Source organism: Bubalus bubalis, chromosome 16, assembly GCF_019923935.1.
Source record: "Bubalus bubalis isolate 160015118507 breed Murrah chromosome 16, NDDB_SH_1, whole genome shotgun sequence".
NCBI classification, from domain to species: Eukaryota; Metazoa; Chordata; class Mammalia; order Artiodactyla; family Bovidae; genus Bubalus; species Bubalus bubalis.
Genome location: NC_059172.1, coordinates 1,807,566 through 1,829,578, shown reverse-complemented (window position 1 = coordinate 1,829,578; position 22,013 = coordinate 1,807,566). Strand labels below are relative to the sequence as shown.

The following is a 22,013-nucleotide window of genomic DNA, read 5'->3' as shown; positions in this document are numbered from 1 at the left end:
TTAGTTGCTCAGTCGTGTCTGACTCTCTGTGACCCCATGGACTGTAGCCCGCCAGGCTCCTCTGTCCATGGAATTCTCCAGGCAAGAACACTGGAGTGCGGTGCTGTTTTCCCTCCAGGGGATCTTCCCGACCCAGGGATTGGCAGGTGGCTTCCTCACCACTGAGCCACCGGGGAAGCCCCGTATACTCTAAATAGAGAGAAATTTGACAGTGCTGGAAACAGTAGTGGAACACTGGAATAGGGAGTTGCATTCATCCTTTATCAATTAAGGGCACTTCCTTACTAGCCATAAGTGTTACAAGAAACTTACGAACCTGTGAAATAAACCAGACAGGAACAGGGATACTGCCAGATGATATCACTTAGACATTTTTTTTAATGTTTCTTCAAAGCATTAACTTTATTCTTTTAATTTATTTCTTAATTGGAGGAAAATTGCCTTACAAAGTTGTGTTGGTTTCTGCTATACAATAGCACAAATCAGCCATATTTATACATATATCACCTCCCTCTTTATACATGGGGGTCTTAAAAAGAAAAAAAGTTGAACTCATAGAAGCACAGAATAGCATGGTGGGTGCCAGGGTTGGAATGTGGAGGAAGCAGGACGGTGTGCAGGACCCAAAGGGAAGTCCGTGGGTGAGCAGTGAGCAGGGACTCTGGGGTTCTGTTGACCGTTCACCGCTCTTCCACCCCAAACAGCCCACGCTGCTTCCCCACTGATGAGGATTCATTCTTCATTCCCGCCCAGCCCTCTGCCTCTTTGGCCACATGTCCATCCCACCTGGCGCTGTCTTGGGTGGAGGCCCACTTTACAGGGGCTCACAGTTCCACTGGTTCCACCCATGGGGGATGGCGATGTGATGCAGGTTGTGACTGATTTTCTGCACGATTTTGTTGGCTTTGTCCGTGTGGTTATACACGGGGATGCCGAGCTGGTCCAGAGCCTGGGTGTGGACAGCCAGGATGTGGGAGATGAGCCCGTGGCCACGGTACTTGGGCACCGTGGCCCCCATCCGAATCTCTCCCGTCTGGTCCATCAGGGACCAGGAGGCAGGGGTCCCCTCAGGCCCCAGCAGGCAGAAGGTAGGGAAGGCCTGGATACAGCGCTCGATGAACCTCTGGCTCCTCTTGTTGCCACCAAAATGCCAGAATTTATTCACCAAAGCGGCATGGGTAGGATCCATGGATGAAAGCTTAAACATCTCCTGGTTACTATTGACAAGAAGGAAAAAAAAAAAAACAAACAAAAACTCGTATGTCACACATACTGAGAAGTATTATACATATTATTTGCCCCCAAATGGTCTTCAGATGATGCATTTGAGAGTGCAGGGAAAGGCACAGATTCTGCAACAAGGCTACCCAGATTCATAATTCAAAAGCTGTGTGATTTCAAACAGGAAACATGCTGTCTCTCTGCCTCCTTCCTTTATAAAGTGAGCCTATCAATCGTACCTTCCTCAAAAACTGATAAAAGAGCAATTACACCGTAAGGACCCAGGACTTTTGCCTACCCGCAGTCAGTTCAGTTCAGTCATTCAGTCGTGTCCGACTCTTTGCAATCCCATGAATTGCAGCACGCCAGGCCTCCCTGTCCATCACCAACTCTCGGAGTTCACTCAAACTCACGTTCATCGAGTAGGTGATGCCATCCAAACATCTCATCCTCTGTTGTCCCCTTCTCCTCCTGCCTCCAATCCCTCCCAGCATCAGACTCTTTTCCAATGAGTCAACTCTTCACATGAGGTGGCCAAAGTACTGGAGTTTCAGCTTTAGCATCATTCCTTCCAAAGAAATCCCAGGGCTGATCTCCTTCAGAATGGACTGGTTTCTCCTTGCAGTCCAAGGGACTCTCAAGACTCTTCTCCAACACCACAGTTCAAAAGCATCAATTCTTCAGTGCTCAGCTTTCTTCACAGTTCAACTCTCACATCCATACATGACCAGTGGAAAAACCATAGCCTTGACTAGACGGACCTTTGCTGGCAAAATAATGTATCTGCTTTTGAATATACTATCTAGGTTGGTCATAACTTTCCTTCCAAGGAATAAGCGTCTTTTAATTTCATGGCTGCAGTCACCATCTGCAGTGATTTTGGAGCCCAGAAAAATAAAGTCTGACACTGTTTCCACTGTTTCCTCATCTATTTCCCATGAAGCGATGGAAGAAGATGCCATGATCTTCATTTTCTGAATGTTGAGTTTTAAGTCAACTTTTTCACTTTCCTCTTTCACTTTCATCAAGAGGCTTTTGAGTTTCTCTTTACTTTTCTGCTATAAAGGTGGTGTCATCTGCATATCTGAGGTGATTGATATTTCTCCCAGCAATCTTGATTCCAGCTTGTGCTTCTTTCAGCCCAGTGTTTCTCATGATGTACTCTGTGTATAGGTTAAATAAGCAGGGTGACAATATACAGCCTTGACATACTCCTTTTCCTACTTGGAACCAGTCTGTTGTTCCATGTCCAGTTCTAACTGTTGCTTCCTGACCTGCATATAGGTTTCTCAAGAGGTAGGTCAGGTGGTCTGGTATTCCCATCTCTTTCAGAATTTTCCACAGTTTATTGTGACCCACACAGTCAAAGGCTTTGGCATAGTCAATAAAGCAGAAATAGATGTTTTTATGGAACTTTCTTGCTTTTACCATGATCCAGCAGATGTTGACAATTTGATCTCTGGTTCCTCTGCCTTTTCTAAAACCAGCTTGAACATCTGGAAGTTCATGGTTCACGTACTGCTGAAGCCTGGCTTGGAGAATTTTGAGCATTACTTTACTAGCGTGTGAGATGAGTGCAGTTGTGTGGTAGTTTGAGCATTTTTTGGTATTGCCTTTCTTTGGGATTGGAATGAAAACTGACCTTTTCCATTCTGTGGCCACTGCTGAGTTTTCCAAATTTGCTGGCATATTGAGTGCAGCGTTTTCACAGCATCCTCTTTCAGGATTTGAAATAGCTCAACTGGAATTCCATCACCTCCATGAGCTCTGTTCGTAATGATGCTTTCTAAGGCCCACTTGACTTCACATTCCAGGATGTCTGGCTCTAGGTGAGTGATCACACCATTGTGATTATCTTGGTCATGAAGATCTTTTTTGTACAGTTCTTCTGTGTATTCTTGCCACCTCTTCTTAATAGCTTCTGCTTCTGTTAAGTCCATACCATTTCTGTCTTTTATCGAGCTGCATCTTTGCATGAAATGTTCCTTGATATGTCTAATTTTCTTGAAGAGATCTCTAGTCTTTCCCATTCTGTTGTTTTCCTCTATTTCTTTGCATTGATCGCTGAGGCAGCCGTTCTTATCTCTCCTTGCTATTCTTTGGACCTCTGCAATTCAGATGCTTATATCTTTCCTCTTCTCCTTTGTCTTTCGCTTCTCTTCTTTCACAGCTATCTGTAAGGCCTCCCCAGACAGCCATTTTGCTTCTTTGCATTTCTTTTCCTTAGGGATGGTCTTGATCCCTGTCTCCTGTACAATGTCACGAACCTCCATCCATTGTTCATCAGGCACTCTATCTATCAGATCTAGTCCCTTAAATCTATTTCTCACTTCCACTGTATAATCATACGGGATTTGATTTAGGTCATACCTGAATGGTCTCAAGGTTTTCCCCACTTTCTTCAATTTAAGTCTGAATTTGGCAATAAGGAGTTCATGGTCTGAGCCACAGTCTGCTCCTAGTCTTGTTTTTGTTGACTGTATAGAGCTTCTCCATCTTTGGCTGCAAAGAATACTATCAGTGTGATTTTGGTGTTGACCATCTGGTGATGTCCATGTATAGAGTCTTCTCTTGTGTAGTTAGAAGAGAGTGTTATGACCAGTGCATTCTCTTGGCAAAACTCTATTAGCCTTTGCCCTGCTTCATTCCATACTCCAAGGCCAAATTTGCCTGTTACTCCAGTCAGAAGTATCTAAAAGTTAAGTATGGATGCTGTCGGCAAAGCAGCGACTCAGCATTTAATGAGGGAATTGATAAGACCCCATTTTACTGATGAGAAAACTAGGTAAACAGAAAATAGGTGAGTGCCCCAAAGCACATGCTAGCAACTGTGGGTAAAGCCAGAGCTTGTGAACCATGGAATCATAGAATGTTGCTGTCAGAGGGGTCCTTGTCCACTATGGGAACTGAAGTCCAGAGAAGTGGTGTGATGTGGAGTGTAGGCAGCCCCAGAAGCACAGAACACTGAGCCTGAAGTCATCTTCAGGGCGTAAAGGGCTTTGGAAAGGGTCTTGAGATGGGGAACTAGGGGATCTGTACTCAAGCCCATCACACCCTTAACTATCCATGTGACCCGAACAAGCTATTTCATCATCCAAGCCTGTTTCTGTCAGGAAATAGGGATAATATCTCCTATCTTGTCTACCCTCCAGGGTGGACAACAGAATCAAATTGAGACTATAGATGTGAAGGTGTTTTCAGGTGTAACCTGGATTCGCTCAAATTCAAGCCCATTAAGTCAGCCATGCTGTCTAACCATCTCATCGTCTGCTGCCCCTACACCCCTTCATGAATCACAGCCTTGTCATGGCGAAGGGGCTTACGTAAATCAATAAACATATGAGCCATGCTGTGCAGAACCAGCCAAAATGAAACGGGACATGGCGAAGGTTCTGATATAACATGATCCACTAGAGAAGGAAATGGCAACCCACTCTAGTATTCTTGCCTGGAGAACTCCATGGGCAGTGATGTATGATACTGTGAGTAAAACGTTTCCATTCATTTTAACACAGAGGACCATAGGACTGGGCATCTCTGAAGAAATGGCATCTGAGAGTATGAATGACAATAAGAGGCAAGTGTATGAGATCAGAGGGAAGGACATTGTGGGAAGACGGAAGTGCAAATGCAATGGCCCAAAGCCATGTGTGGGTGCATGGGATCGAGTTGTATAAAGAGGGTCAGAGCCGCTGGTGGGAGTGAGGAAGGGCGACAGGATAAGTCCAAGAGGTGATGAGTTCCAGGTCTTATAGGACCTTGGAAGTTCATAAAGGAGTTTGACTTTGATTTTTTTTTTCTTTGGCTCCAAAATCACTACAGATGGTAACTGCAGCCACCAAAAAAAAAAAAAAAAATCTTTCTCATTGGAGGAAAAGCTTATGACAAACCTAGACAGCATATTAAAAAACAGAGATACCACTTTCCCTCACAAAGGTCCATCTAGTCAAAGGCTATGGTTTTTTCCAGTAGTCGTATATGGATATGAGAGTTGGATTGTAAAGAAAGCTAAGTGCCAAAGAATTGATGCTTTGAACTGTGGTGTTGGAGAACACTCTTGAGAGTCCCTTGGATTGCAAGGAGATCCAACCAGTCCATCCTAAAGGAAAGCAGTCCTGAATATTCATTGGAAGGACTGATGCTGAAACTCCAATACTTTGGCCACTTAATGTGAGGAGCAGCTGACTCATTGGAAAAGCCTCTGATGCTGGGAAAGATTGAGGGCAGTGGAGAAGGGGATGACAGAGGATGAAATGGTTAGATAGCATCACCGACTCAATGGACATAAGTTTGAGCAAACTCCTGGAGATGGTGAAGGACAGGGAAGCCTGGCGTGCTGTATGTAGTTTGTGGATTTGCAAAAAGTCAGACACAATTTAGCGACTGAACAACAACAGCAAGCTGAGAATCCTCAGTGGCTCTTCGGCAGGTGAATGGATGTAACCCACATCACACTCTAAAAGCATCGCTCTGGAAATGGATTGCGGGGAGCCAAGAGTGAATATGGGGAGAGAAGTTGGGAGGCTACTGCAATGGTGAAAGAGCATCTTTTTTCAAACTCACATGGCTTTGGGTGGGCCATATCCAACAGGTAAGTTCTTTGTCTCTGGCAGGGAAGGAAGAGTTTCCTCGCTGTCTCCGGCATCACATAGAGAATGCACTGTGTGTGCTCAACCTTAGCAAATTTGGCGGCTGCAAGACTCTGTATCACCTCATTCAGACTGGACTGTGAACCTAGATAGGGGTAAAGTTAGGGGGAGAAGTAACTGCCCTTGTAGATGCTCCTGGAAGCTTCCCAACAGACATGTCCAGGATTGAAAGTCAGCAACTTTGCTTCTGGTGTTGCAAGCGACCGTGTGACCATGGCCTCATCACTGCCTCAACCTGTTTGCTCTTACCCAATACAGAGATAACACTAGAAATACTGTGGAATCGAGGGACACGTGGCATTTTAAAAATCGTAGCAAAACTTGGGCTTCCTTGGTAGCCCAGTGGTTAAGAATGCGCCTGCAATGCAGAGGTCATGGGTTCGGTCCCTGATTCCGGGCAGATGCCTTGGAGGGACTAAGCCTGTGTGCTGCAGCTTCTGAAGCCCGCTTTCTTAGAACTTGTGGTCCACAACACGAGGAGCCATGGCAACGAGAAAGCCCAACACCGCAATGAAGAGCAGCCCCTACTTGCTGCAACTAGAGAAAGCCTGCGGGCAGCAACAAAGACCCAGCACAGCCAAATAAATTAAAAAAAAAAATAGTAGCCAACCTTTGACATGCCCTGGTATTGGTCTAATACCACATTAATCCTTACATTAACCATATGTATTGCATGCATGCTCAGTCATGTGCAACTCTTTGCAACCACATGGACCACAGCCTGCCAGGCTCCTCTGTTCATCGGATTCTCCAGGCAAGATTACTGGAGTGGGTTGCCTCCTCCAGGGGGATCTTCCCAACCCAGGGATCGAACACACATCTCCTGCATCGGCAGGCAGTTTCTTTACCACTGTGTCCCTTGGGAAGCCCAGCCGCAAGTTTCAGGTACTTCTATTATCTTCATTGTTTATATGTGAGGGACTGAAAAATAGAATATGTTACACTACTTGCTCAAGATCACGAAGCAAATAGTAGGCAGAACAGGGACGTCACCCCAAGGGAGTCCGATTCCAACACTGACAGGTTTCCTGTGACTGGGGACGTGCTCTATGGCACAAGGACTTATCATTCCAATTGGTGGCTCAGTGGCAAAGAGTCCACCTGCCAGTGCAGGAGACACAAGAGCCGCAGGTTCGATCCCTGGGTCGGGAGGATCCCCTGGAGAAGGAAATGCAACCCGTTCTCAATATTCTTGCCTGGAAAATCTCATGGACAGAGGAGCCTGGTGGGCTGCAGTCCCTGAGATTGCAGAGTTGGACACGGTTTAGCAACTAAACAACAAACAATAAGAAGGCCAGAGGGGTAGATCAGCTCTCACACCCAGTCACCCTAAGGGACCTTCAATATGTCTGCAAAACATATCAGGAATCCTCATCTAACAAGAACTTACATTTCTCACATGTTCTTAAAAGAACCCTCTAGTTTGCAATGTTTGAATTCAACTCCACTGAAGAGATGGTGTTAGCTGACACAGGGTGTCACCATCAAGCTGAGTGTCTGGGGTCTAGTAGGAAATACTGATTGTAGGGGATGTACTCAGGATAAAGTGATGCTCCAGGTATAGATATGAGCAGTCCCCTCAGTGGGAAGATCACAGAGCCCTTACATACTTTGGATCTGCAAACGTTGTTTCCAGTTGATGACATCTAATGTGGTAAGGGACTCTTGACAGTTGTTGAGATCCTTGGAATAGATTTGGTAGGTGTTGGTATAATGATCAAAGTCATCTGCCATCTCCTGTGTGGTTGGGTAATATAAATAAACCAAACTGATCATATCCAGTGATTGGAATACTTGTTTGGTATTCAGTATACAGTGCTATTTTACAAACTAAATATCGCTATTCTTCTTGGTGTGCTATTATCATTCTGAATCATTTTCACCATATGACTAAGTCAGGGATTTAATGAATGATTCCACTTACAAGTAAGAAAAACTTGATGAAGGTATTTTTCTGTTGCATGACAATTTCAAATCAACCAAACACTTACCAGTTTAGAGTGCATTCTTCAGTGATTTTGCAATCCTCAGGAGAAAGAATGAAATTTTGTTAAAGACAAGCTTCAGTTGCAAGAGTAAATGTTACTCTGTTTCAAAGAGTCTTAGAACAAATGGATTATGAGGACAATATTGAAATGGACACAGGTAACCTTGCATTAGAATTCTCACATGTGATAAAGCTGTACAGAATGAAGACCCAGGATGCCTTAAAATGTAAACTGCAATGCACTGTTTAAAAAAAATTCATATTTCCAAAAAAGCTAAAACAAAATTTGCTCAAAATATTGTCTCAAAATTAACAAATAAAAGATGATGAGATTATTTTGAAGCTGAAGGAAGAAATCAAAGAACAACTACCCAACAAGGAGGAATAGCTGGAAATTGTTGCCCAGAAATGCCCTTCCGATTAATACCATGAACAATCTGTTTTTTAAAGATTGCATTAAAAAGTGAATATTATTCCCTTTTAGATTTCAATAATTAAAGTATCTTTACTTTTGTATTCTGTTTAATTTGGTACTTTTAAAAAGATCACTATACATTTAACTTTTACTTCCAAATAATTCATCAAATGATATTATACAGTTACATATTTTTGATGTGGGAATTTTTTATACTTCATTTTCAATATGCTTAGAAAGAAAGTTATGACCAACCTAGATAGCATATTCAAAAGCAGAGACATTACTTTGCCAACAAAGGTCTGTCTAGTCAAGGCTATGGTTTTTCCTGTGGTCATGTATGGATGTGAGAGTTGGATGGAAGAAGGCTGAGCACCGAAGAATTGATGCTTTTGAACTGTGGTGTGCCTTGGACTGCAAGGAGATCCAACCAGTCCATTCTGAAGGAGATCAGCCCTGGGATTTCTTTGGAAGGAATGATGCTAAAGCTGAAACTCCAGTACTTTGGCCACCTCATGGGAACAGTTGACTCACTGGAAAGACTCTGATGCTGAGAGGGATTGGGGGCAAGAGGAGAAGGGGACGACAGAGGATGAGATGGCTGGATGGCATTACTGACTCGATGGATGTGAGTCTCAGTGAACTCCGGGAGTTGGTGATGGACAGGGAGGCCTGGCGTGCTGTGATTCACGGGGTCCCAAAGAGTCAGACATGACTGAGCGACTGATCTGATCTGATCTGATAACATATTTATATTTGAAACAGATTAACAACTTAGTCTGATTTTAAAAGTCTAGTACTGAAAATATATTCTGAAATACAAGCATCATAATCTGTTCTTTTTATTTCCCTAATGTTATCATTGGAGTAGGAAATGGCAACCTACTCCAGCGTTCTTGCCTGGAGAATCCCATGGACAGAGGAGCCTGGTGGGCTGCCATCCATGGGGTCGCAGAGAGTCAGACACGACCGAAGCGGCTTCGCACACAACGTTGTCATATTTACCTTCACACATGTTGGGGTGTTCCTTTCGCTGCTTAGAACGCAACCTCTGTTCTTGTCAACCTGTCAAAAACCTATTATTCTTCAAAATTCCCTTTTGGCAAAACGTCTTCCGTGAAAGCTCTCTGGTCCTTGCCCCGCATCCTGACCTCTGTAGCCTAACCGTCTCTTGGCCAGCGCTACTCCTGTTTCTCCCATACTTATTGTACCTTGTCACACCTTGCTGTATTTGCTTTGCTTGTCTGCTTCCCTCCAGACTCGGAGGTTCTTGAGCACGGGGGCCTGTTCACTGTCACTGCATTTCGTTTCTGTATCCACAGGGTCTACCACATTGCCGGGCACCTGGTGGGCACATAGCGAATACAAACACAGACGCACATTCCTTCTGCCCCTGGCCCCTTACCTGCTCCTGAGGGCGGATAACCACTGTCTTAAAATCAGGCCACTTGTCCACCAGGGCCTTTAGATTGAATGGGTTTCCCTGGTTCATGTGGAAGACGGTCCCGTAAACCTGCCATATCCCGAGAAAGTGAGAGGGTCAGCTTATCAGGAAGGGATGGTGAAGCACCCTGTTTTGATCAGGACAAGGCTTATTCTATGAAATCAGGTTAAGTACCTAATAGGGCCTTTATTTTGGTCTTCAGGTTCTACTTTATTACTCCAAATGGAAATAGACTTTGGGGTCAAACAGTGAGAACATTATATTGTGTGTATGTGTGTTAGTTGCCTCAGTCATGTCCAGCTGTTTTTGACCCCATGGACTGTAGCCTGCCAGGCTCCTCTGTCCATGGGATTCTCCAGGCAAGAATACTGGAGTGGGTTTCCATTTCCTTCTCCAGGGGATCTTCCCAACCCAGGAATAGAACCCAGATCTCTGCCTTGAAGGCAGATTCTTTACTATCTGAGCCACCAGGGAAGATAAAAAATTTTATTAGTATATTTTAAAATCCAGATAAATAAAATGAATAAATTAAAATCATCTACTAACACATTGTAGAATTTAGTGTTATATCTTTCCATTTATTCCATTTATTTACACACACACATAGTTTTCAGGGTTCCCTGATGGCTCAGTCAGGGAAACTAAAGAAACTGCCTTCAACGCAAGAGACCGGGGTTCAATCCCTGGCTCAGGAAAATCCCCTGGAGAAGGGAATGGCAACCCACTCCAGTATTCTTGCCTGGAAAATTCCATGGGCAGAGAAGCCTGGTGGGCTACAGTCCACGAGGTCACAAAGAGTTGGACACGACTGAGTGACTAACACACACACATACAGTTCTTAAACATGAATCAATTACCTAATACATATTAATTTAACATCTGTTCCCCCCCCCACATACACATACACACTATACTATGAGCTTGTTTCCACATCAATAAACAGAAATCTATATAATCATTTTAATGGCTGCATAATATCCATTATATGGAAGGACTACTTCAATTTTACTGTCTTAATGCTCATCATTTCAGTGTTTTCTAATCTTTAAGAGTTTACTTTTCAATGAAAATTGCTTTTGCATAAATCTTTGCAAATATGTCTGATATTACAAATTCTAGAAGGGGAATTTCTGGGTCAAACACCAACTGTTGTTTAAATATTTTATTTTTCTTGCACACGTCTCTGAATCACCTTCCATAAAGGTTAAATGAATTCCCATCTATGTAAAAAGTAGAGACAGAGCATGGTGTTAACAACACAAGCTTTGGTGGCCAAGGTCCAAGGGCAACACTTATTGGGCAATTTTTTAAATCTTTGCAACCATCTGTTCAAACATTGGTGCCCTCAAAACATTGAAGAGCCCGAGAAAGAGATTGTCCAAACTGGAATGAGCCACATGGTTGTGGGGAGAGGAAAAACAGCAATCCATACCAGGGTGGACCTTAGGACCTGGATGCATTGAAACAAGATGCCTTAGCAGAAGGCATGGAAGAATGCCAAAGACCAGGGCCGACGGAATGGTGACTATTTCAGGCAAAGGACCACCTCTCACCCTGTGCTTCCCTACTCTTGCCATGAAATGTTCATGTCAGACTAAAGCGAAAGAGGAGGAGGCAAACTTTGACTTTGTCTTTCAAACTTTGACTTTACTGAGTTTTTATAAATTAAATTTCTGCCGTTAGCAGATGCTCAATATAGAAATTAAATGCAGCTTTAAGGAAAATAAAATACATGCTTTTCCACATGACGTTTGGAACCAGTGGCATTTATATACACGTTTCTGTGCCCGTGATAGTGTCATTTAACCGGAACATAGTGACTCAGGCAGCCACTGCAAACGGAAGGGACCGAAGCTACAGGCGAGCTAAACCCACATAGTTTCCTCTGCTTGGGAGATAGGTGGGCAGTCCTTCAGGCTGCAATACCCAGATTTTTCTCTCACCTGAGACTTATTAGCAACTAGTCAATGAGTTTTAGGTCATACATTTGTAACAAGAATAAATTTTACAAATATCCTAGATTTCTGCTTCTGGGGAAAAAGCTATGTCATCAAAGAATCAGGTGAGTAGAGAGGAAAAGAACCTCATTAAAACTGAGGATCTCATATTGAGAGTTACTTTGCCTTACAGTAGAGTTGGGCTAAGACTAGTCATGCAAAGATTTTCTCGAAAAAGTTTGGGATCCACTTAACACAAAAAGTAAATAACAATTCAAACCCCAGACATACAGCATAAAAGAAAACAATTTAACTTGAAAAATTTTCCAAGTAGACTTGGAAAAATTTTCCAGTAAAGATAAAAATAATTCAGGCACCTAACTGATTTAGTTCCTTCCCCTCCTCCTCCTGAAAAATACTTTTGAGGTTATATTGAATACATGGTGTAGTTCCTGATATTTGGCAAGTGTTGTGGCACCCTACTCCAGTACTCTTGCCTGGAAAATCCCATGGACGGAGGAGCCTGGTAGGCTGCAGTCCATGGGATCAGTAAAAGTCGGACACGACTGAGTGACTTCACTTTCACTTTTCACTTTCATGCATTGGAGAAGGAAATGGCAACCCACTCCAGTGTTCTTGCCTGGAGAATCCCAGGGATGGGGGAGCCTGGTGGGCTGCCGTCTATGAGGTCGCACAGAGTCGGACACGACTGAAGCGACTTGCAGCAGCAGCAGCAGCAGCAAGAAGTATTGGCTATTAATTTTATTATATCTTAGTTAACCCTCCAAACATCTCTGCAAGGTAATGATAACCCTGCTTAGGGCTTCCCTGGTGTTTCAACTGATGAAACATCTGCCTGCAAAGTGGGAGACCTGCGTTTGATCCCTGGGGCGGGAAGATTCCTTGGAGAAGGAAATGGCAACCCACTCCAGTATTCTTGCCTGCAGAATCCCATGGACAGTGGAGGCTGGCAGGCTACAGTCCATGGTCTCAAAGAGTCAGACTCGGCTGAGCGACTCACACACACACAACCCTGTTCAAGGTTGAGGAGTGTCTACCAAGAGTATTTACTTTCTGGTTTTACTCATTTTACATGCAAGAGCACTGAGATTTTTGCAGTGTTACCCAGAAAACAATGAATTTGTGGGATCAAAGCCGTCTGACTACTGACCTTGTTCCTCTCAAGAGCTGCCTACCCTACCCCTCAGTGTAGCATGCCTCTGGGCTACACTAAGCACCCCTGGCCCAGCCTACACATGACCCCTAAACACAGTGTCAGGGCACCAAGGAGAAGATGCGTTCGGTGCTTTGCCACCCCATGGACTATAGAGCTCATGGGACTCTCCAGGCCAGAATACTCGAGGAGTAGCCGTTCCCTTCTCCAGGGGGTCTTCCCAACCCAGGGATGGAACCCAGGTCTCCTGCACTGCAGGCAGATTCTTTACCAGCTGGTCTACAAGGGAAGCTCCCCCCCAAACCCCTGACCAAAAAAGGATATAATACGATGCTATTCCTTTCAGGTTTCCCATCAGCATGATCAGTATAATTAACTCTACTAAATTCTATGTCATATTCATGCTGCCCTGAGAAGTCTGGAGCTGTGATTCATCAATAAAAGGAAAAGCGTTTATTTTCCAGACAAGCCCTGTATGCTAACAGAGTTTATACTTAAGGTTTTTTTGTTGTTGTTGTCTACTGTTTTTGTCTAACTTATAAATTGTATTGATTTTTAATTCCAATTGTCCATTGCTAGTACATGGAAAACCAATTTTTGTATTTTGTATGTTCACCCTAAGGCCTTTGCTAAACCTAATTGTACATCTAGGAGCTTTGGGATTTTGGTAGATTCCTTAAGATTTTTCTCATTAGACAATTATACCAGCTGTGAATAAACACTACTTTATTTTTTTCCAATATGTATTTCTCTTATTTCTTTTTCTTGTCTTATTGTGCTGATTAGTATATCTAGTACCATTCCCACTGGGACTGGTGGGAATGAATATCTTTCCCTTGCTACTGACCTTAGCAAGAATATTAAATCTTTCACTATTTAGTTTATTCTTAGGTATAGATTTTTTCCAGTACACGTTTTATCAGGTTGAAGAAATTCCCTCCTATTTCTAGTTTGCTGAGAGTTTTATTTTTATCAGAAACATTACATTCTGTCAAACATTTTTCTGCATCTACTGAGAGAAGATCTATGGCTTTCTCCAGTCTGTTGATAACAGTGAATTGAACTGATTGATTTCTGAATGTTGAATCTGCCTTGCCTTTCCAAGATGAACTTCCCTTGGTTATGATGTATTATCCTTTTGATATGTTGATGGATTTGACTTGATATTATTTTGTTAATGGATATCTCTGTTCACAAAGAATATTGTTCTGTAGTTTTCATTTTGGTGTCAGGGTAATTCTGGACTCATAAAATGATTTGGGAAGTGTTTTCTCCTCTGCTCTATTCTGCAAGGGTTTTTGTGGAAGTGATATTTTTTCCTTACGTGTGTGGTAGAAATTGCCACTGACAATATCTGAGCATGGAATTTTCTTTGTTGGAAGGTTTTAAACTACAAAGTCAATTTCTCCAATGGATAGAGGGCAATTCAGGTTGCGTATTTCTTCTTCAGTGACCTTTGGTAATTCATGCTTTTCACAGAATATACAAATTGAAATGTATGGACTTAGTATTGAAAATTGTTTTCACTGGAAGTGCCAAGTCTTAACTATTGGACTGCCAGAGAAGTCCCTAGACTGTTATTCTTTTTTAGTATAAGCACTTAATGCTATCTGTTTCTCAGTTACCAACTGCTTTAGTTGCATTCCAAAGCTTTTCATATATTGTATTTTTGTTTTCATTCAACTAAAATGTTTTCTAATTTTCCTTGTAAATTTAAACATGACTTATTTAGAAGTGTGTTGTATACTTTTAGAAATTCAGGTATTTTCTAGATATCTTTCAGGGCTTTTTTTTTTTTTTAGTTTAATTCTATATTGTTCAAGAACATACTTGCTATATTTCAATTCTTCTAAAATTTTAAAAAATATGGTCTATTTTGCTAAACATTCCATGTGCACTTGAAAATAGTATGTACCCTGCCATGGCTGTGGAAAGTATTCTATAAATGGCAATTTATTCAAGCTGGTTCATAGTATTTCATATACAATAAGTTCACATATGTATTTATAGGTTTTCTGCCTTTTCTACAAATCACTGAGCGAGAAGTGCTGAGCTCTTCATGCCTGTGTGCTTCCCAATTTCTTCTTTCAGGGTTCTCAGTTTCTGTCTCGTGTCCTTTGAGCCTCTGTTCCCAGGTTTATGCATTTCAGGTTTTCTTACATCTTCTTGGTGAATTGATTCCTGTATCATAATAGTGGCAGTCTTTATCTCTAGTAATAGCCTACTCCCTTTGTAATATATATTATTGCAAGAAAAACACTTCCACTTCTCTAAGGTACAAGATCATTCCTTAAACACAATTTCTGTCTCATTCAAAGTTAAACATAATCCTTGGGGTTTGACAAAAAACAGAATTTGACCAATTATTAATTACAAAGAAGAACCATAATGGATAGCTCTTCACCAGGCACTTGATTGTTTGCTAAGAATAAACATTGACTTTGCCAATTCTGGGAAAAAAAAAAAAAAAAAAACTTCCAGAGTTACATAACATGAGCTGAAGGGCACGAGGGAAAGGTTTGGCGTCATCACACAACAAAGATCACAATGGGTTCAAATCATAGCCCTGCCACTCACCGCTGGCATGATCTTGGTCAAGTCATATGACTGAGCCTGCCTTTCCCCTTTGGTTCTACAGACATGACATAGCTGTCTTGCAGATAGGTGAGGTAAACCAAACGAGCAGCCAGATGGGTGAGCTTGGCACAGAGTAGTGCTCAGGGTTTCCTTGTTCTCTTTCCCACCTTCCCTCAAGCCATCCCTAGCCCTTTTCCCCTTAAGAATGCTCCACTCTCACCTTTAAGGACTCAGGGAGACTCTTCCTCAAGGATTTCTCTAACATCTGCAGCAGTTGTGGGCCTTGTAAATGGAACATCTTGGCAGGTCCCTTAACCTAAGAGAGGATCGACAGACAAGGAATGAGAAGTGCTGGAAGACACACAAAGATGCCCAAGTCCCTGTTTCCTGGGAAACAGCAATGGTTAAAAAGCAAAACAGAACAAAAAACCCGCCACTCCCTTCATGTTTCTGAGTGTCTTCCTGCAAGGAATTGCCCTTCTCCCATTGGGCTTAAGACTCATCATAACCGTCATGTTGTCTGTGACAAGGCTACTAATCCTTCAAACTCCCCCTCTTCAACAGCTCATAGAAGTCAACATAAAAAAAACTTCAAACAAACCAAAAGCCAAACAACCCATTAAAAGGGCATAAGAACTGGATTCTTTCTGTTTACTCTCCTTTCCTCCATGGTTAGGTGGATGGTTTATCCCAGCTTAACAATCGCAACAAAGTGTTCTAACAGCTTAACAAAGGTTATTGGCTTGACAAAACATTAATCCGTCTTCTCTCCTGCACAGAGTCCTCTGGCTGTGATCCACCCTCAGCTCAAGCCAACACTGGCATTCAGAATGATCCTCCATGAAACTTTGCTGACTCCTTTCCATGAAATAACCCCTTTCTGCCTGGCCTTTCAGATGTTTGTAGATCTTACCATCTGAGAGTTCTTCTGTTGAAATAATACCCTCTTCCTATTTCAGCACTCCTTTTCCCTCTTGAAATAATCCTTTCAAATAAAGTCTCTCCTTACCAAAGTCTGGCTTTGATTTTTTATTTAATGCTTTTTTGGTATGGTTTCATTATATTTTAAATAGACTTTTGTGACTAGACTGGAAACCTAAGTATTGCTTTATTCATCTATGAGTCATTCACTTATTCAATCACTCAGTAAGTGTTAATATTTATTGAGAACTTAATGTATTCAACAAATGAGGTGTCACCTAAGCTAGGCTGAACTACATTTCCCAGAATTCCCTTCCCTTTATGTTTCCACTTAGGGCGGACCACAGAGATTCTCTGGTAGCTCAGCTGATAGAGAATCTGTCTGCAATGCAGGAGACCCCAGTTTGATTCCTGGGTTGGGAAGATTCCCTGGAGAAGGGATAGACTACCCACTCTAGTATTCTTGGGCATCCCTGGTGGCTCAGTTGGTAACAAATCCACCTGCAATGCGGGAGACCTGGGTTCAATCCCTGGGTTGGGAAGATCCTCTGGAGGAAGGCATGGCAACCCAGTCCAGTATTCTTGGCTGGAGAATCCCCATAGACAGAGGTGCCTGGCAGACTACAGTCCATGGGGTCACAAAGAGTTGGACACGACTGAGTGACTAAGCACAGCACAGCATGGAGAGACTCCTATGGAAAACCTGGGTGCTGTTGTTCAGTTGCTCAGTTGTGTCCGACTCTTTGTGACCCAGTGGACTGCAGTACGCCAGGTTTCCCTGTCCCTTACTATCTCCTGGAGTTTGGTCAAACTCATGTCCATTGAGTCGGTGATGCCATCCAATCATCTCATCCTCTGTTGCCTCCTTCTCCTCCTGCCCTCAATATTTCCCAGTGGAAAACCCGGAGAGCAAAATTAAAGCAGCGGGCATTTTGCAGCTAACTTCAGGGATTCCCAGGTGGCTCAGTGATAAAGAATCCACCTGCTAATGCAGGAGACTCAGGAGATGTTGGTTCGATCCCTGGGTCAGGAAGATCCCTTGGAGGAGGAAATAGCAACTACTCCAGTATTTCTGCAGGAAAATCCCATGGACAGAGGAGCCTGGCAGGTTGCACAAAGTTGGACATGGCACAGTAACTCAAAATATAAGGTAGTAGCTGGGCTGGAAGTGCTTCTCTCTCCCCTGGGTCTACCTTCAGCCTGTCTGTCACCTGGGACAGGGGAATATTAACCCCTTAATGGTTTGCAAATGTTTTCTCCTATTCTATAGATTGTTCATTTTGTTGATTCTTTTGCTGTACAGAAATTTTTAGTTTGATATAGCCCCACGTGTTTATTCTCTGCTTTCAATACTTGAGCTTTTGTTGCCATATCCAAAAAAATCATTGCCAAGACCATGGTCAAGTTCCCCTCCCACCCCATACCATGTTTTCTTCTAGGAGTTTTATGATTTCAGGTCTTAATACATTTAAGCCTTTAATCCATTCTAGGTTAATTTTTTGAAGTGGTCTTTGTATCTTGATTGTAGTTGCTGTGGGCAGTCACTGAGGCTGGTAGGAATCACTTAAGTCCTGTAAATATATGTTTTCTTTACTATAAAGTGAAGTGTGCTAGTCTCCTCTGTTGTCCTTCTTTTCCACACAGGACCACAGAATATTTCTTTAACTCAGTATCTGGTTTAACAACTCTGGACTGTTTTCATTTTATTTAGGCCCTAATACCAGAAGACCTTCAAAATCCAGCTTTTGTTCCCGTTTCAAAGTCTTACTCAAATTTCCCTTTTCTATTGACTCCCTTTAGTTCCTCAATCCAAACGGAACAGATCACTCTCTTTTCTGTACCCCCCAAAGATTATGTACACATTTCAATCAAAACTTGTTACAGCCCTCTAGCTTATCAGTCCTCTGGGCAGGATCTTAAATCATTTATTCTATTATTCTCAATGTTTATTACACTGTTGGGCACACAGCAAGAACTCAGTGTTTATTGATTTAATGTATGACATGCTTGCATAAACACAATCATCTCTTTAGTCACTCTGGGATTACTAAGGGAAAAGACTCATTCTTTCATTCAACAGGTGTCAGTAGAAGAACCAACTACATTCTGGGCTTGGGCATTCCTACCAGATGTTTCTTTGAAAAAAAGGCTCAGACTAGAATAGAAGTACCTGTGCCATATCTTGGAAAATATCAAGACAGTAGAAGTGTATCATTTCTAAACATTAATCAGACATCGCATGTGTGCTGAGTTGCTTCAGTTGTGTCCAACTCTTGCAATCCTTATGGACTGTAGCCCACCAGGCTCCTCTGTCCATGGGATTCTCTAAGCAAGAATACTGGAGTGGGTTGCCATGCCCTCCCCCAGGGGATCTTCCTGACCCAGGGATTGAACTCCTGTCTCTTATGTCTCCTGCATTAGCAAGAGGGCTCTTTACCATTCATGCCACCTGGGAAGCCCATTCAGACATTAGCTAGGAGCATTTCACAAAAAGACTGCATGAGAATAAGAAAAGTTGAATTTGATGCCAGATTACTGGGATAGAATACTAAAGTTCTGACAAGTACATTTGGGAAAACTTTTTGCACTTGCATATATGCACACACACACACACACACAAAATGAACACAAATGTAATGTTCAATAACTGCAGTTGACTAAAACTGAGGAGATTCATTTTAGGGGGTGCCAGGCTTGATAACAGCCAAAGCCCTGGGAAGCACAGTGTGAAACCTTTGACAAATCCATTCCAGTACTGGGAATTTATCCAAAGAAAACAGTTCAAATGAAGAAAAAGACTCTGAAAAAGTTTGAAAGCAATACAATATTAACTCACAGGCATGTACAGGACACAATCTCAGTGTCCTGCTATACATATAATTCATGTAAATATGACCTATCATTCTTTTACTACTCTAAAACCCATTTTAACATGAAGGTTATATGTTGCCATGTGAGAAAGTCTTCAAGATGAACATGAAAAGGAGGGACATGACACTGCAAAAATAACTAGAGGCCTTTTTGTGTGCATATTTACATAAATCACAGGTGATAAAAATTTAGAAGGAAACACCAAATTATATAGGAGCATTATAACTGAGATTTTAAAAATTACATTTCTTTTTTATGGTTTTAAATTAATACTAATCTCATCTGGATTGTAGTCTGTTGACTACAGTCTACCTCGTCTTTTGGAAACTTTAAGAAGGGCACTTAATTTCCCTGGCCATCATTTATCCAAGGGGGGAAAAAAATCTGACTACCATATAATGTTTCTAGGGAATTGAATAAGATCATGTTTGCATAGTATGTCTACAAACTGTTCCATAAATATCACCCAAACCCACATACTTCTTCCTAGAAGCTGTTACCTTTTCTGGCACGCCAGCTATTAACAGGAAGTTTCCAAATCACGCCACGTTTACGTACCAATTCAGAACAAAAGCCTGTCTTTATCCAGGGAAAAGTTCTTACAGAATCAGGACACTACCCCGTACATGGTACATGCCTGATACAGATTTCTCAAAGGGAACTACTTCCTTTTCGCCTGGCATAACTCTCAGCACTCAGAAATTCTTTATCCGCATCCAACAGCAGCGTTTTGGTTCATCCGCTTCAGTGAGGAGACAGGGGCCGAGGCGTCTCAGAGCAGTGATCCTCCTTGGCTCTTACCTGTGACACTGTCTTCCCACTCAGTCTCTGCGGAGATCCCCCCCAGAAACAAGAGGCAGAAGATCATTCCAGAAGATGACACGTATCTTCTGGCTACTGTGGTCTTGAAAAGTGTGCCTATTGGTCTGATCCCCAACCTGCTGAGCTGAGAGTCTTAACTGAACCCACGTACCAAGCTGCGCTTCAGCGGCTGGGTGTGGGGAGTCCCTCCTCCCAGGTCCCGTGTTTGGCAGAGTGCCCCCCTGAGGCTCATTTTTTTCCAGAGGTCTGAGCTGCTTTCTGATCCCAGAGGTCCTTCCAATCCCCCCAGTCCTCAGCAACTCTGAACTGTGAGATCCTGGAGGCAGGATTTCTACAGGCAACGCCTGGTGCGCTCCAGCCGTTTTCATGAATACCTGCGGCAAAAGCAAGAGACGGCCACTGTTTGAACTTGATGTAGAGAATCAGAGCTCTTTTTTTAACCATAAGAAATTACTAACTTGGAAAGACTTAAAGGGCCTAGAAAGTACCCCACCCCCCACCCTCACCTTTAGGATAAGTTCGGTAAACCTCAAACGGAATAAACAGAAGGAGAACCACTCCCCAGACATATCATAATTAAACGATTAAAAATCCCGGATAGACAGAGAACCTTAAAGGAAGCCACAGGAAAAGCACGTTTGACACGTAAGGGAACATAGGTGCAAACAGTGGCTGGCTTTCAGAGGTGCACGAGGTCGGGAAGACAGTAGTGTCAGTGAGTCCAGTCTTATACTGCTTGCAGCTCCGTAGTCTAGTAAAGGAACGGTGACTATTCAAAGGCCTGGCAAGGAACGGTGACTTTTCAAAGGCCGGCAGGCCAAAGCGACAGCTGGCTTGCGTCCCAGAGAACCGTCTTGGCTGAGTTAGAACTCAAGCTTCTTTACTACTTAAAGGGGAGGGATTAAAATAAAACATTTCCTAGTTTGGGTCAGCCTCTGGATGGGACTTGTTCATGTCTTCCTTCCTTCAGTGATTCACAGGTGGGTCTGGTCAGGATGTTTCCTGTGAGCTTAACAAAAGTATTTTAGCTTGATGCTCCTTATCTGGGAGGCAGAGATAATAGGGAATTATGCAAATTATACTTAATGCCCATCTCTCATTCCCAGAGATACAATTGAAGCTTAAAGGTAGTACTGCTTTAGTGAGTAACTTGTAATAGAATACAAAGGTTCTTCCCTTGTAGGTTTCTGCACTGTCAATGTTCATTCCACAAACTTGTGGGGAAAAGGATTAAGACCACTGAAAAGTTGTTGTTGAATCACGCGAATACACCGGGATTCCTGGCCCCCGGAGGAGAAGAATTCAATCTGGGGCCAGAGACGAGGCTTGATTGCTCAGAGCTTTTGTGTAATAAAGTTTTATTAAAGTATAAAGGAGATAGAGCAAGCTTCTGACATAGGCATCAGAAAGGGGCAGAAAGAGTACCCGCTTGCTGGTGTTAGCAATGAAGTTATATACTCCAAAGAATGTCTGGAGGTTGTAAAGACCTCATCAGACCTACTCCCATAATTTACATTTTAAGATAACACTGTCCTCAGGCAAGATACATCCTAGTAAAGACCAGGTCTACTCCCATAATTTACACTTTAAGATAACAGAAGGTTGAATCCAAAGACTGTCCTTAGGCAGGATACATTATTGTTATATAATCCTAAGGAATGTGGAGAAAGAAAAAAAGTTTGTCCTTTCTTCCTCCTTGAGAATTCCAGACCTCTCTCTCCTTGGGGACCCCTAGACATCCTATCAACCTGCCTAGGAACTGACTCTCTCATTCCCCCCTTTTCTTTTAGGAGAATTATGTTGCCTAGGAAAAAGGGGCATCGTTCTCGTTCCATAACTACTTCCGAGCTCGGAATATCCATTAGCTTTTGGCATATGAGTAAAATCATTTTCCCAATCCTCTCCAGGATACTTCCCACTTCGTTGTAATCCAGATTTTGCTAGCTTTTCAGTCTTTGGGTTATTTTTTTTGACAAATCTCACACCTTTTGATAA

The 22,013-nt window shown here is 42.6% G+C and overlaps 1 long non-coding RNA gene across 1 annotated transcript; it reads right to left on the bottom strand.

Annotated features, from left to right (window-relative positions):
- Positions 1–345: 345 nt before the first annotated feature.
- LOC102399794 lies at positions 346–20,865 on the bottom strand. The gene is made up of 7 exons (XR_006545202.2): positions 20,629–20,865; positions 20,170–20,392; positions 15,625–15,720; positions 9,678–9,785; positions 7,481–7,607; positions 5,785–5,955; positions 346–1,217 (listed from the first exon to the last, which is right to left on the bottom strand). It is a non-coding gene; the product is annotated as a glycine N-phenylacetyltransferase (long non-coding RNA).
- Positions 20,866–22,013: the final 1,148 nt, after the last annotated feature.